Below are 12,511 nucleotides of genomic sequence, written 5' to 3' on the forward strand. Positions count from 1 at the left end.
CCCTCACTTACGCCCAGTCAAAGTATCCTGCGCACAGATTGGAGTTTTTCGCATTAAAGTGGGCAGTGTGCGATAAATTCCACCACTGGCTGAGAGGTCATAAGTTTACCGTGTGGACGGACAATAATCCATTGACATACATTTTGTCCAAAGCTCGTCTAGATGCGTGTGAGCAGCGGTGGATTGCTAAACTTGCGCCTTTCCAGTTCGATATAAAATACATCCCTGGCCCCCGAAATGTAGTAGCTGACGCCTTAAGCAGAGAGCCGTTCGTACAGTCCAGTGCATCCCACCGTTTAACAAGGGTACCGTATAATGAGTTACTTGCTGAGGCTGCTGCTGTCGGTGCTAATGGCGTTCAAGATGCTTTTCGGTGGTCTGCTAACCCACCTGACATGACATCCGAGTGTGGCCAACCTGTTGTTCAAGGTGTGGCAGTTGCTAGGTCTGGCTCGTTATCATCGCTAGAGGTCGCTGCTGTGCTTAATGAACTTAAAAGCCGCGATTCAGACTTGTGCCCACACGCGTTGCTCCTGCCCCAGTTCACGCAGTCAGTCCTGTTGCCCCCACAAATTGACTCTCAGGTTCTCTCCCACAATGAATTAAAGGACAAACAGAGAAATGATACAGATCTGAGCAAAGTCATTTTCTATGTGGAAAGAGGAAGGAGACCATCAAGGAGGGAACGTGCAAAGGAATCTGCTGGTGCAAACAAAATATTGCGGGACTGGGAGAAACTAACTATGAGAGATGGAGTACTATACCGTGTGACAAAGGATCCAGTCAATAAAAGAAAAACATACCTGTTTGTTGTCCCCCTCTCATTACGCCACAAAGTGCTAAAAGGTGTTCATGATGAGGCTGGCCACCAGGGGCAGCAAAGGACTTTGTACTTAACAAGACAGAGGTTTCACTGGCTAGGGCTCTCTCGGGATGTTATGGACTATGTTAAACACTGCAGGCGCTGTGTAGTAAGCAAAACCCCTGAGCCTGAAGCCAGAGCGCCTTTAGAAAATATTAGAACCTCTGAGCCTCTTGAACTTGTCAGTATTGATTTCTGGACAGCTGAAGATTCTGCTAATAGGTCCCTTGATGTGCTTGTTGCAACAGACCATTTCACTAAAATGGCGCACGCCTTCTTGTGTCCTAACCAGTCAGCCAAAGCAGTCGCCCATCAGCTGTGGAACAACTACTTCAGTGTCTATGGATTTCCAAAACGTTTGCATTCTGATCAGGGAGCCAATTTCGAGAGTGCTCTGATAGCGGAATTACTACATGTTGCAGGCGTGCAAAAATCGCACACTACTCCCTATCACCCAATGGGTAACGGCTCGTGTGAAAGGATGAACCGTACTATTGGCAACATGATTCGAGCACTTCCACCAAGAGCAAAACATCGTTGGCCCCAAGCTCTAAAATCACTGACGTTTGCATACAACTGTACTATACACGAGACAACTGGCTATGCCCCATTCCTGCTCATGTTTGGGAGAGTACCGCGCCTTCCAGTGGACGTTATGTTTGGCTCAGTGCTCAATGATCCGGAGGTTGTGGACTATGACCGCTATGTTGAATCCTTGCGTCAAAACATGAGAGAGGCTATGGCAGTAGCACAGTCCACAGCAACAAAACAACTTCAGCGCCACACTGAACTGTACAATAAGAAAGTGCGCGGTGCTCCTGTTGAAGTGGATGATCGTGTGTTATTGGCCAACAAAGGTGAACGTGGCAAAAGAAAGCTCGCTGATCGCTGGGAGAATAAAATCTATGTGGTGGTGGAGAAAAATGATGAGAGCCACACATTTAAGATTCAAAACCCAACAAATGGACAGATGAAAGTCGTACATCGCAACCTGATAATGCCAGTGAACTTTTTGCCCTTACCCGAAACCGAACTAAATAACCAAGAGGAACAAATATTGTCCCCCGTGTCGAGTTCAGTGGACCTCAGTAGGTCTACAGTCACTGATGCATCCTCAGAATCGGCAGAGTTTAGAACCAGAGCATGGGTGTCGGAGTTACCATCAAATACGGGCAGTGTGACAAATGTGGAGGATGCTGTCCCGGACAATGTCCCTTTGAATGAGCCAGAGAGTGGTTCTGTGGACTCTAGCCTTGCACAAACCCCTGTCCCACACCCTGACCCAGAGACTACTGTGACCCCTGACTCTGACATGCCAATCGTCCCCACTGTGACTTCAGCTAACGCAGTAACTGACCATAGATCTAGAGCTGGACGTTTACTGAGACCAGTGACTCGACTTATTCAGATGATGCACCAAAAATCTGTTTCAGTCCTGTAAAAAAAATTTCCGGACTCCAGTACCCATTTTTTGGGGGAGAGTTTTGCAACATTTTGGTGATGTTGGCATTTTGAGTTTGTACTGTTTGTTGTACAAGCGTGATTTTTGTTTTATGTACTTTGAGGTGTACCTGCAGTTACATTTACAGAATATGTAAGTGGGCATATTCTATTTACCCTATGTGTGTAGATGGGTTTTGGCCATTCCGGTCTCGCACTGATCCCTCGGGGATAGTTTTTCGCTGGGTTTTGTAGCTGTGTCAGGTGCTCGACATAACCTCGCTAGTATAGTTGGGAACTAGAGTGCTTTATATGTTTCCTGTACACATAAGTATGGATGTTACACGCTGTATTTTTTTTGTACCCTGTGCAGTGCTGGTCTATTTTGTTTTTTTTTGTTATGGGTCAAGTGGAATTCAGCAGAGGGGAATGTAACAGTAAAATTATTGTATTCCACTTGATACTGGTGTTAATCGTGGGGCAGCGCCCTCTAGTGGCGGCAAACTCTATAAATAGTGGGGGCGACGTGAGCTCGGCACCATTCTGTCAATGCGCAGCCGAGGTAAGGTCACGGTTGTTGGGGTGTCTGTTTAAGTTGTATTTCTACATTTAATTATCATTTGTATGAGTGTCGTATGATAGTAGAATTATTAAGGACATGTTTTAGTTATATAATTTCTACATTTTTATTTGATTATTTGTTAAACCACCACTAACGGTTTATAACGTGTACCCCCCCCCCCACTAGCTGCTATGAGTGTTGGTGTTCCAGGTTCAAGGCTGACCAGCCGTTTTTGTCTGTTGCACAGGTACATTTATTTATTTTTACATTTATTGTATTTATTTTAACCATTCTGTCAATGCGCAGCCGAGCTGCTATGAGTGTTGGTGTTCCAGGTTCAAGGCTGACCAGCCGTTTTTGTCTGTTGCACAGATAAAGAACCCTTGTAAAACAACCCCGTCTCCTGGCCGTTACTAAATAACACAACGCAGAGTCATCCACGTTACACCAGCAGGGCCTTCTCTGCTAGCCCTGACCAAATGAAGAAAAAAAAAGTGTAAAATGTCTCATTAGTATATTTGATTCAATATATTTTTTAAATTTGTTGATGTGTAACTGTAATTTCCAACTCAAAAGGTGCCATAAACAGCTCCTCCTCAGAGCTGCTCCACAGATTCTGCTGGCCCTGTGTTGTCAGGCCACAAAGAGGAGCAGAGTAAAACCATCATAGATCCATGAGTAAAACTCATTATAAGGTCAGTAGATTATGGATCACAGACTCCACTCTGGAGCTGTGATGTCATCGTTTTAGTAAAAGCTGCAGAAACGTCGTAACAACGGAGCCACGTAAACGGTGTTTTGAGATCTTTCCTCTGGGAGCTAGTTTGGAAAATGTTCATTCACAGACCCCCAAAATGCCGGCTTGTATGGACGATACACTGGACTGATAAAATATCTTTACGCTTGGTCCTCAGCTTGACTTCGTGTGGACAGGGCATTAGAGACAAGCTACGACTGTCATTGATGTGTGTCCACATGGAAAATGTAACAAAATGCATCACACCATTGAAAACCAAAATGAGAAATGGGTGTAGCTATACAAAAAAAATCTGATGTTTGTAAAGTTGTTCAATGTCTTTGTAGCATCCAAGTGGGATGAAAAGCAGTGGTTGTGCCGATTAAAAAGTAACCAATTTGTAAATGAAAGCAGAGATTTAAATTGTCTGTGGTTATCAGAGTTGTACAACATTTTCTGACAGCGAAGATTGTTGAGAATGAGCTTTAATTCGGGCAGTCTGGGGAGTTGATTTTGAAAAAGGGGACTGGCCGGCAAAGAGTTAAGGCCGTTCTTTCTCATCGATTACATTTGTACTCTTGCTTTAGTAATTATCTGGGTCATTACTCTTCACTTCTTCTATGTAAGAGATTTTCTCTTACATGACAAAACAACCCACCTTTGTTAATCCCCCATTAGAGGCCGGGACCCATCGAGAAACTCAAGCTCAGTCTGCGGCCGCCACTTTAGGACATTAGCGCTTTTATTCTGATCAAAACCATTACTCTCCCAGACTGTTTCATAACTCTCAGATTTTCGGTGTTTTCAGTCTCTCCGAGCCTCCCGTTGCATCAGCCACAGACGTCAGAGCTGAAAGGCTGTCGTTTGTGGATGTTTCCTTGAGATGATGAATGGTCACCGTGCACTCTTTCATTGTGGCGCCGGTAAAAGCACCACTTCAGGGAGAGGGACGGATTCAAAGGCTGCAGTGGATTAGTAAAGAGTTAAATATTGTCTTCTTATAGATCGTTTTTACACTGGTGGTGAATGTACTTGATGTCATTCCAGCAGTATCCAAAGTAGAAAGTACAAACCAGAGTAAGTAAGTTCTGTAGATAATAACAGGGTTTCCACAGGTGGTCAAATTTAATGACATTTAGCGACATCTAAAAAAATTATGTTTTTTGGCACAATACAGCGGAAACAGTAAAAATATAAACATTATTTTAACGCGGTGGCTTATTTCGGGGGTTATTCTGTTTTGTTTTGTTCAGTTTTGTTTATTTGAGCTGTTCACATTCATGTTAAAATGACAGTAATGGAAGCTCAGTAATGTGCCTCTCAGTATTCGTGCATTTCACATTTGTATTCCCATTAGGAACTCAACTAACAACAACTGCATCTAACAAAGGTTACCATAAAATATACAAAATTCAAATAGGGGAGACCGGGTAAGGTTGTAACATATAAACCTATATTATCCCACTCATGGGTAAGATAGGAGTCAAGAGTTTACTCACTTCCTCCCTGATCCCACATGGTGATTGTCAAGGTTATAAACAGGTTCATGCAGATTCTATATATATTAAAAAAAAATGGAGGTAAGAAAGTACTTTTTTTGACCAAGACTATATTTTGTTTAGAGCTTATACTATTGCCCCTAAAACTATATGACTTACCTTAGATTAAATTGTAGTTTCTCAGGCAAAATGTGATGCACTTTTCCCCTGCTAATCTCAACCCATTATGCTAATACAGCTAAAAAATGGCTGACAGGGGTGGGGTGGGTTGTAAAGTTGAAAATAATCAACTTGCAAAAATAGTGGGCTGATATAAAGGTATTGACAGAAAATTTCGATACTAATACCTTTAATTAGTAAAGCACTTTACATGGAAATCTCAAAGTGCTACAATCACTGCAATCAGAGCAATGATAATGTTGTTGGTGATGAATTTCCTTTGCTCTCGTAAACTGAGATATGAGTTTTCTGGTTTCACGGACGTTTGTAAACATCATGTCCAGAACACTGTCATAACCAGGATATGCTGGAATAACCAGGTTACTCAAGCGCATGTGAACACAATCACATTGGGAAAGTTCATTTATACGACCAAAGACAAAACCGCAATATTAAAAAACTCCTGATCATAACAAGGAAACTCGAGTTCATGTAAACACACTCAGTGTTTCTTACGTTTTCAGAATAAATGTTGTTTTTGTGTCGATATGTCCATTACGTTCCTGTTAGCTTTTATTGTCTACAGTGAGTATTTAAGAGTTATTTAGTATTTCTCTTTGTCTGAAAGAAAGGCCAATCTGCTCAAACTTAAAGGGATATTTCAGGAATTTTGACATAGGGCCTCATTTCCTAGTTATCCAGAGTGTTGCTGATTTCTGGAGGTATTTTTTTTGTAATTCATGCAGTTCTTATATTTGAAGAGCTTCGTGGCGCTATGCTAATGCAAGGCTAGCGCATTTCTATGGTATCAGCTAGCCTGCATTAAAAACAGTCTGACCCGCTCCACAGAGCACCTGAGGCAAATCACTTATAACACCTGACTAACCATATAAATGTCTGTGTCCATAGAATCATAGAATATATCATGGAATATAACTGACCTTGCACCACATGAATGATTGCATTTTGAGGGACTATTTTCTAGCAGATCACTCCGCCGCTGCGTAGCTTATACAGCCACGAAGCTGATGCTGCTCAAATATAACTTATTTTAAATGCAACATGGTTAAAATTATTCAACACAGACATTTATATGGTTAGTCTGGTGTTATAAGTGATTTTTCTCAGGTGTTCTGTGGAGCGGGTCAGACTGTTTTTAATGCAGGCTAGCTGATACCATAGCAATACGCTAGCCTTGAACTAGCCTAGCACCACGAAACTCTTCAAATATAAGAACTGCATGAATTACAAAGAAATATCTCCAAAAATCAGCAACACTCTGGATTACTAGGAAATGAGGCCCTATGTCAAAAATCCTGAAATATCCCTTTAATGCACAAATCCCAAAGTGGATTAACACTGAGACAAACAAAGCACACGTTGTCGACATGAGTACTTTATTTAGGCACTTTGCTCCAAAAACAAATTTACAATGAATGGCATTTCTCAAACAGCACCTTTAAATGCTCTTTTCAGACAAACGTAAAACATTAAGACACAAGGTAAAAGTACATACAGAACCAAACAGCGACACCCGGTAAATAATTTAGCGGTTATCCATAGCTTATAAATTAGCACGGGGGGGAAGGAGATTAGTGTTACGCAACGATCCTCCGCGATAAATGAGGGGGAAAAAAACAACAATGTGGGAACATATTACGGGCTTGGCGAGGTGGCTGCATTTGCAAACTGATTAATTATTCAACTTAGAAACGGCTGCCAAAATGAAATTATGATCAAGAGAGTCAGCGAGGCAAGGAGCCCGGAATAACGTTATGTAAATTATGAACGGCGCGATTTCCATTCAAGCCGCGTGGAACAATTGACGGAGCTTTTTTTGTTCCCGCTCGATACAGGTGTAAACTTTGTGGAGCTTTTTCGCTGCAAATTCTTGTGCTGGAACGCTTGTTATGTAGTTAATGCGTTTTCGCTGCCAATGTCTATTGTAATGTTCAAAGCGGCGTAAAGAACACCAGCTGTGGGCAGGGTTACAAAATATTGCAATTGAAGCATCTGTGAGTGAAACAAGGCACAAAATGAAAATATAGTCAATCAAGTTTTAATCTTAAAGGGATATTTCAGGATTTTTGGCATAGGGCCTCATTTCCTAGTTATCCAGAGTGTTGCTGATTTCTGGAGATATTTTTTTTTGTAATTCATGCAGTTCTTATATTTGAAAAGTTTCGTGGCGCTAGGCTAGTGCAAGGCTAGTACATTTCTATGGTATCAGCTAGCCTGCATTAAAAACAGTGTGACCCGCTCCACAGAGCACCTGATGCTAATCACTTATAACACCAGACTAACCATAGATACAGACGGCATCTCTGGAATTGCCCATATATTATATATATATGGTCATGTTTGACAACAGTTATGGGGGAAAACAATTTGGAGAAAAATCTAAACTTTCTCTAATTATTCAAAAACTACTTTTACAAATGCTGAATTATGAATATAGTTTTATACTAAATAAAGATACAAAGACATGAGGAGGAGCAAAGTGGTTCAACAGCCCATAAATACATAAATAACAGAGAATGCTAACATGATGCTACATGTTAGCATCGGGCTAATGCTAACGGTTGGCTAGCACTAGCTACAACTGCCGTTTTTTCACTTCTACTGAACAATTTGCTGTGAGAAAATATCCATATGGACCTGATTTAAACGTGACTTTATTTATGTGATAAAGAAGTTCATATTTTACCAGAAAATGACTAAAAAGAGTGAAAAAATGTGTTTCTCTAAAGATTCTATTTTCCCCCTTGGCAAAGCCACGCCCCCTTCTATGACAAGTTGCCGTCTGTATCTATATAAACGTCTGTGTCAATAGAATCATTTTTGGAATATAACTGACCTGCATCACATGAATGATCGCATTTTGAGGGACTATTTTCTAGCCGATCACTCCGCCGCTGTGTAGCTTATACAACCACGAAGCTGATGCTGCTCAAATATAAGTTTTCTTTAAAATGCAAAATGGTTAAAATTATTCTATGGACACAGACATTTATATGGTTAGTCTGGTGTTATAAGTGATTTGCCTCATGTGCACTGTGGAGCGGGTCAGACTGTTTTTAATGCAGGCTAGCTGATACCATAGAAATGCACTAGCCTTGCATTAGCCTAGCGCCACGAAACTCTTCAAATATAAGAACTGCATGAAGTACAAAAAAAAATATCTCCAGAAATCAGCAACACTGGAAAACTAGGAAATGAGGCCCTATGTCAAAAATCCTGAAATATCCCTTTAATCTCATATACAGTATTCTTCAGGTTTCATATTATGGGCCAGTTTTTAGGTCGTGATTCACTGTAAAAGCAGGTGCTAAATTGCGGCAATTTTAAACACACCTGATTTGCCATTTGGAACTGAGAAGTTTAGATTAAATCTACCTGGAGACTCATTGCCAGGGGACGTATCTGAGACGTCTCCATGACCAGCGTGGACTCGACTCTCCAACTAGTCTCTACAGGCCGGTGCAATAGGCCTTTTGTATGAGCGCAATCAGTCTGATTGCGTCTCCGACACTCTCTCCGGTGATATAGGCTCTTAACGGACTGAAAAGCTGCGAGCCGACTTGCGAACTGACCGCATATGTTATAGGATTGAAAGCTGCTTCTTCTTTTTATGACTATGGTAAACAGCCACATGTGTTTCCAATGACATCATGCATAGTTCCGGCAGCCATTTTGAATACCTAAGTAGAATTATGCAGTACTACAACATGTAACAATATCTCTACTCAGGATGAAAATGAAAGACGACTAATTGACAGTGACATTTTTACGTATTCATAATCATTATTCAAGAGTAAAAGTAAAAACACGACCCCAGAGACGCACGTTAATGTGATATAACCAGCAAAAGTGGCACAGACGTAGTAGCTCTGTCTGTGGAGCTACAGCAGGATTTATTAAAGATCCAGTTCACTCTACTAAACACATCAAAGAGGAAGCAGAAAACCTTCCTGTGATTTTTACAGTTTGTCATTTCAACAGAGTCTCAGTCTGAGTCAGTGTTTAAGCTGCTCAAGACGTTAGCATGCTACCGGTTAGCAACTGTCAACCGTTGACAGTCAACCTGTCAACACGATAAACACATATCTGACTCACATCTATGAACTCTGAGGAAATACTTCAGTAACAGCTCTGACCTCTGTCACATGTTGTATCCAAGGCTAGCTGTTTGGAGTGTGTTCAGGTCTTTCTCTTGGAGAGGTCAGACCTGAACTGTTTAAGCAAAATGCTAACCGGTAGCATGCTAACGTCTTGAGCAGTTTAAACACTTGTCTTTCATTTTCATCCTGAGTAGAGATGTTGCTACATGTTGTAGTACTGCGTAATTCTACTTTCAAAATGGCCACCCTAGCAACAAAAGTCACATGACTGAAAGGCATGTATAATACGTTTGTTCAGTGATGACATCATCGCTCCACTTCCGCCCTTTTCACAATCCTGGGATTTTGCTGATTTTAACCAGCTGACTACTAGGCTTGTTCGATACCAGGGGTGTCCAAAGTGCGGCCCGCTGCTTGCTGAATCGGTTCACATCATCAGAGATGGTCCTTTTTATTTAATATGTAATAATTCTACACAATTCTAACCTAACAACTAGCATTTTATTGTGAGACAGAGCTGGCATTAAGGTTTTAACCATAAATAAAGGCATGAGGCCCAATTTAAACCTCTGCTACTCGAAGGTTTCGTGGAACTAACCACCGACCCATGGCCCTTTACCCCGTGTACGTTCCAATATGTGGCCCCCCATGAAAAAAGTTTGGACACCCCTGTTCTATACACAATGATGGCTTTTTTTAAATACAAAAACATCTTTTTTTGCCTGGAGAAATGGTGACATATATTATTCTAATTAGGTGCAGAACATTTTCTGGCCTTTTATCTTGAGATTCAGATAAATAAAGTTTGGACTCAGAAATAGCTTATCACTGTGTGTGTGATGTCACACTTAACATATAATTAAAGCAGAACTAAGTAACTCATGCCCCTAGAGGCCATAAGCGCCACTGCAGGTGTCGTAGCATGTTGCGTTTTTTTACTCATTAATTGTCCGTGAGAGTAAATACTACGCAGACAGAGAAGACAAAGGGGATATTTTACATTGTGCCACAACTCAATAACACAATGGAGATACATTTTTCCACTCATACATGGCTGTAAATACTGTTTAAGTGGCACTAGCCCGCAGTTAGCTTTGGCCGTTAGCCTGTTAGCTTCTTCGTGATTCCATTAGTGTGTATTGGTGACTCCGACTCCGAAAAGTTGCACTTGTGGTTTTCTGGCCAGAGACACCAGGGGGAGATGAAAGACCCCCCAATCATTCCATTAACACTTGTTTAGAAACAGACGGCATCTCGTCAAAGAAGGGGGCGTGGCCTCGCCGAGGGAGAAAATAGAGTTTGGGAAATTCCACAGTCACCGCGTAGAGCCGCCATCTTTGTAGCTGTTAGCATTGCATTTCCATGACTAACATTAGCTAAAAACAGCATAATGTTTAAAATGTTTAAATGTTTAAAATCTCCATTAGTTTACAACTGCTGCTTATCCCATAATGCTTAGCGATATGACGTCACATTCCTGAACTCTATAGAATCTTTTACTAAACACAGTTTTTCACTCTTTTTAGCCTTTATTTTCTGGTGAAATATAAACTTATTTATCACATACAAATAAAGTCAAGTCTAAATGGGGTCCATATGGATGTTTATTCACAGCAGATTGTTCAGTAGAAGCAAAAAAAACGACCGTCATAGCAAGCACTAGGTAGCGTTAGCATTCACACAATGCTAACACGTAGCATCATGTTAGCATTCTACTTTTTTTTAAATGTATTTATGGGCTGTTGAACCACTTTGCTCCTCTCCATGTCTTTGTATCTTTATTTAGTAGAAAACTATATTCATAATTCAGCGTTTGTTAAAGTTGTTTTTGAATAACTGGAGAAAGTTTAGATTTTTCTAGAAATTGTTTTCCCCCTTAAATGTTTTGAAACATGACCATATATGGGTGACTCCAGAGATGCCGTCTGTATCTATAACCCCCACAAGGACTATGAAAATGTAAACAAGTTACTTCTTTCAAAGTGGAGTTGGAGCAGTTGAGAAATCTACTGTGGTAACTATGGCAACGTTCAAAAAGCTGAATTTTGGGCATGCTTTATTATTGATATCTCTGTATCTCTCTCCCATTGAGTTCAATTGAGTTCAAATTCGATAGAAATATAGTGTCCAGAGCCCACACAACTTTCAGGTTTCTCCCTATTTTACAAAGGCATGATCCGCAGAAGCTGAATTAGTTTTGCCGGTTTTTATTTAAGAACAAAGTAGAAACCAAACAATGCAGTGGATTCCAAAAGCAGCAGCCCGACGCATGACAAGCGCGTTATGTGGGAACTCTAAGGTCGGGGCGCCTGAAGGACGGATCCGCGGATGCCTCCCCTCATTTTCTCCGCGTCTGAAAATGAATCCGTGAGAACTAAGACGGGATTTCACATTCACGACGATCTTTTTGAAGTCAGATCAAACAGCGCCCAGATAGAGCCCCGTCGCACAATACGTGAGTCCTCCCGCCGCTCCATTTGCTCGAATAAAAGTGTGTCTCCTACTATAAATATTTACAACCGTCCCGCAAGAAAATCCCACTTCATGAAGCGTTAATGCAACAACCTTCATTTCGAAAAAAAAACTGAATGAAATACAACCAGCGTATGGCACAGAACAAGCTACAAATATACAGACATAAAAATATCTCATGACAAGTTAATGCCATTTTGTGTCATTAAACATAAGTAAGTATAAAAATATAGACAATGATTTTGTACAAAATATTGACATCATGACCGAGTCCCCGTCTGAATGTGCAAATAAACTCAACAGGAGAAAAGTCCCACAGGAAACATGAAGGTCCGGTCTGTGGTCTCGCAGGTGTGGAGGCTTCTCAAACGCACACGTTAAGTTAACAATGAGAAACAGCTGGATATTTATAACAAAAAAACCTTTCGAAAATGTGTCATGGCTCGACTTTTTGAGCTCAATCCTAATCTTGATTGGAAAAAGGAATTTGGGGGGATTTCTAATTAAGTTTTTTGTCTGTTCTGACTTGTTTTAAAAAAAAATCCAAGTGTATGTGAATTAACAAATGACTTATTTTAGGTTTGGTCTAATCAAGTGGTTCTCAACGGGTGCAGCTTCAGGACGCACCATCCATTTATCATGTCTTACTTTACAATTGAA

Source organism: Gobius niger (genome assembly GCF_951799975.1).
Source record: "Gobius niger genome assembly, chromosome: 1".
Lineage (NCBI taxonomy): Eukaryota > Metazoa > Chordata > Actinopteri > Gobiiformes > Gobiidae > Gobius > Gobius niger.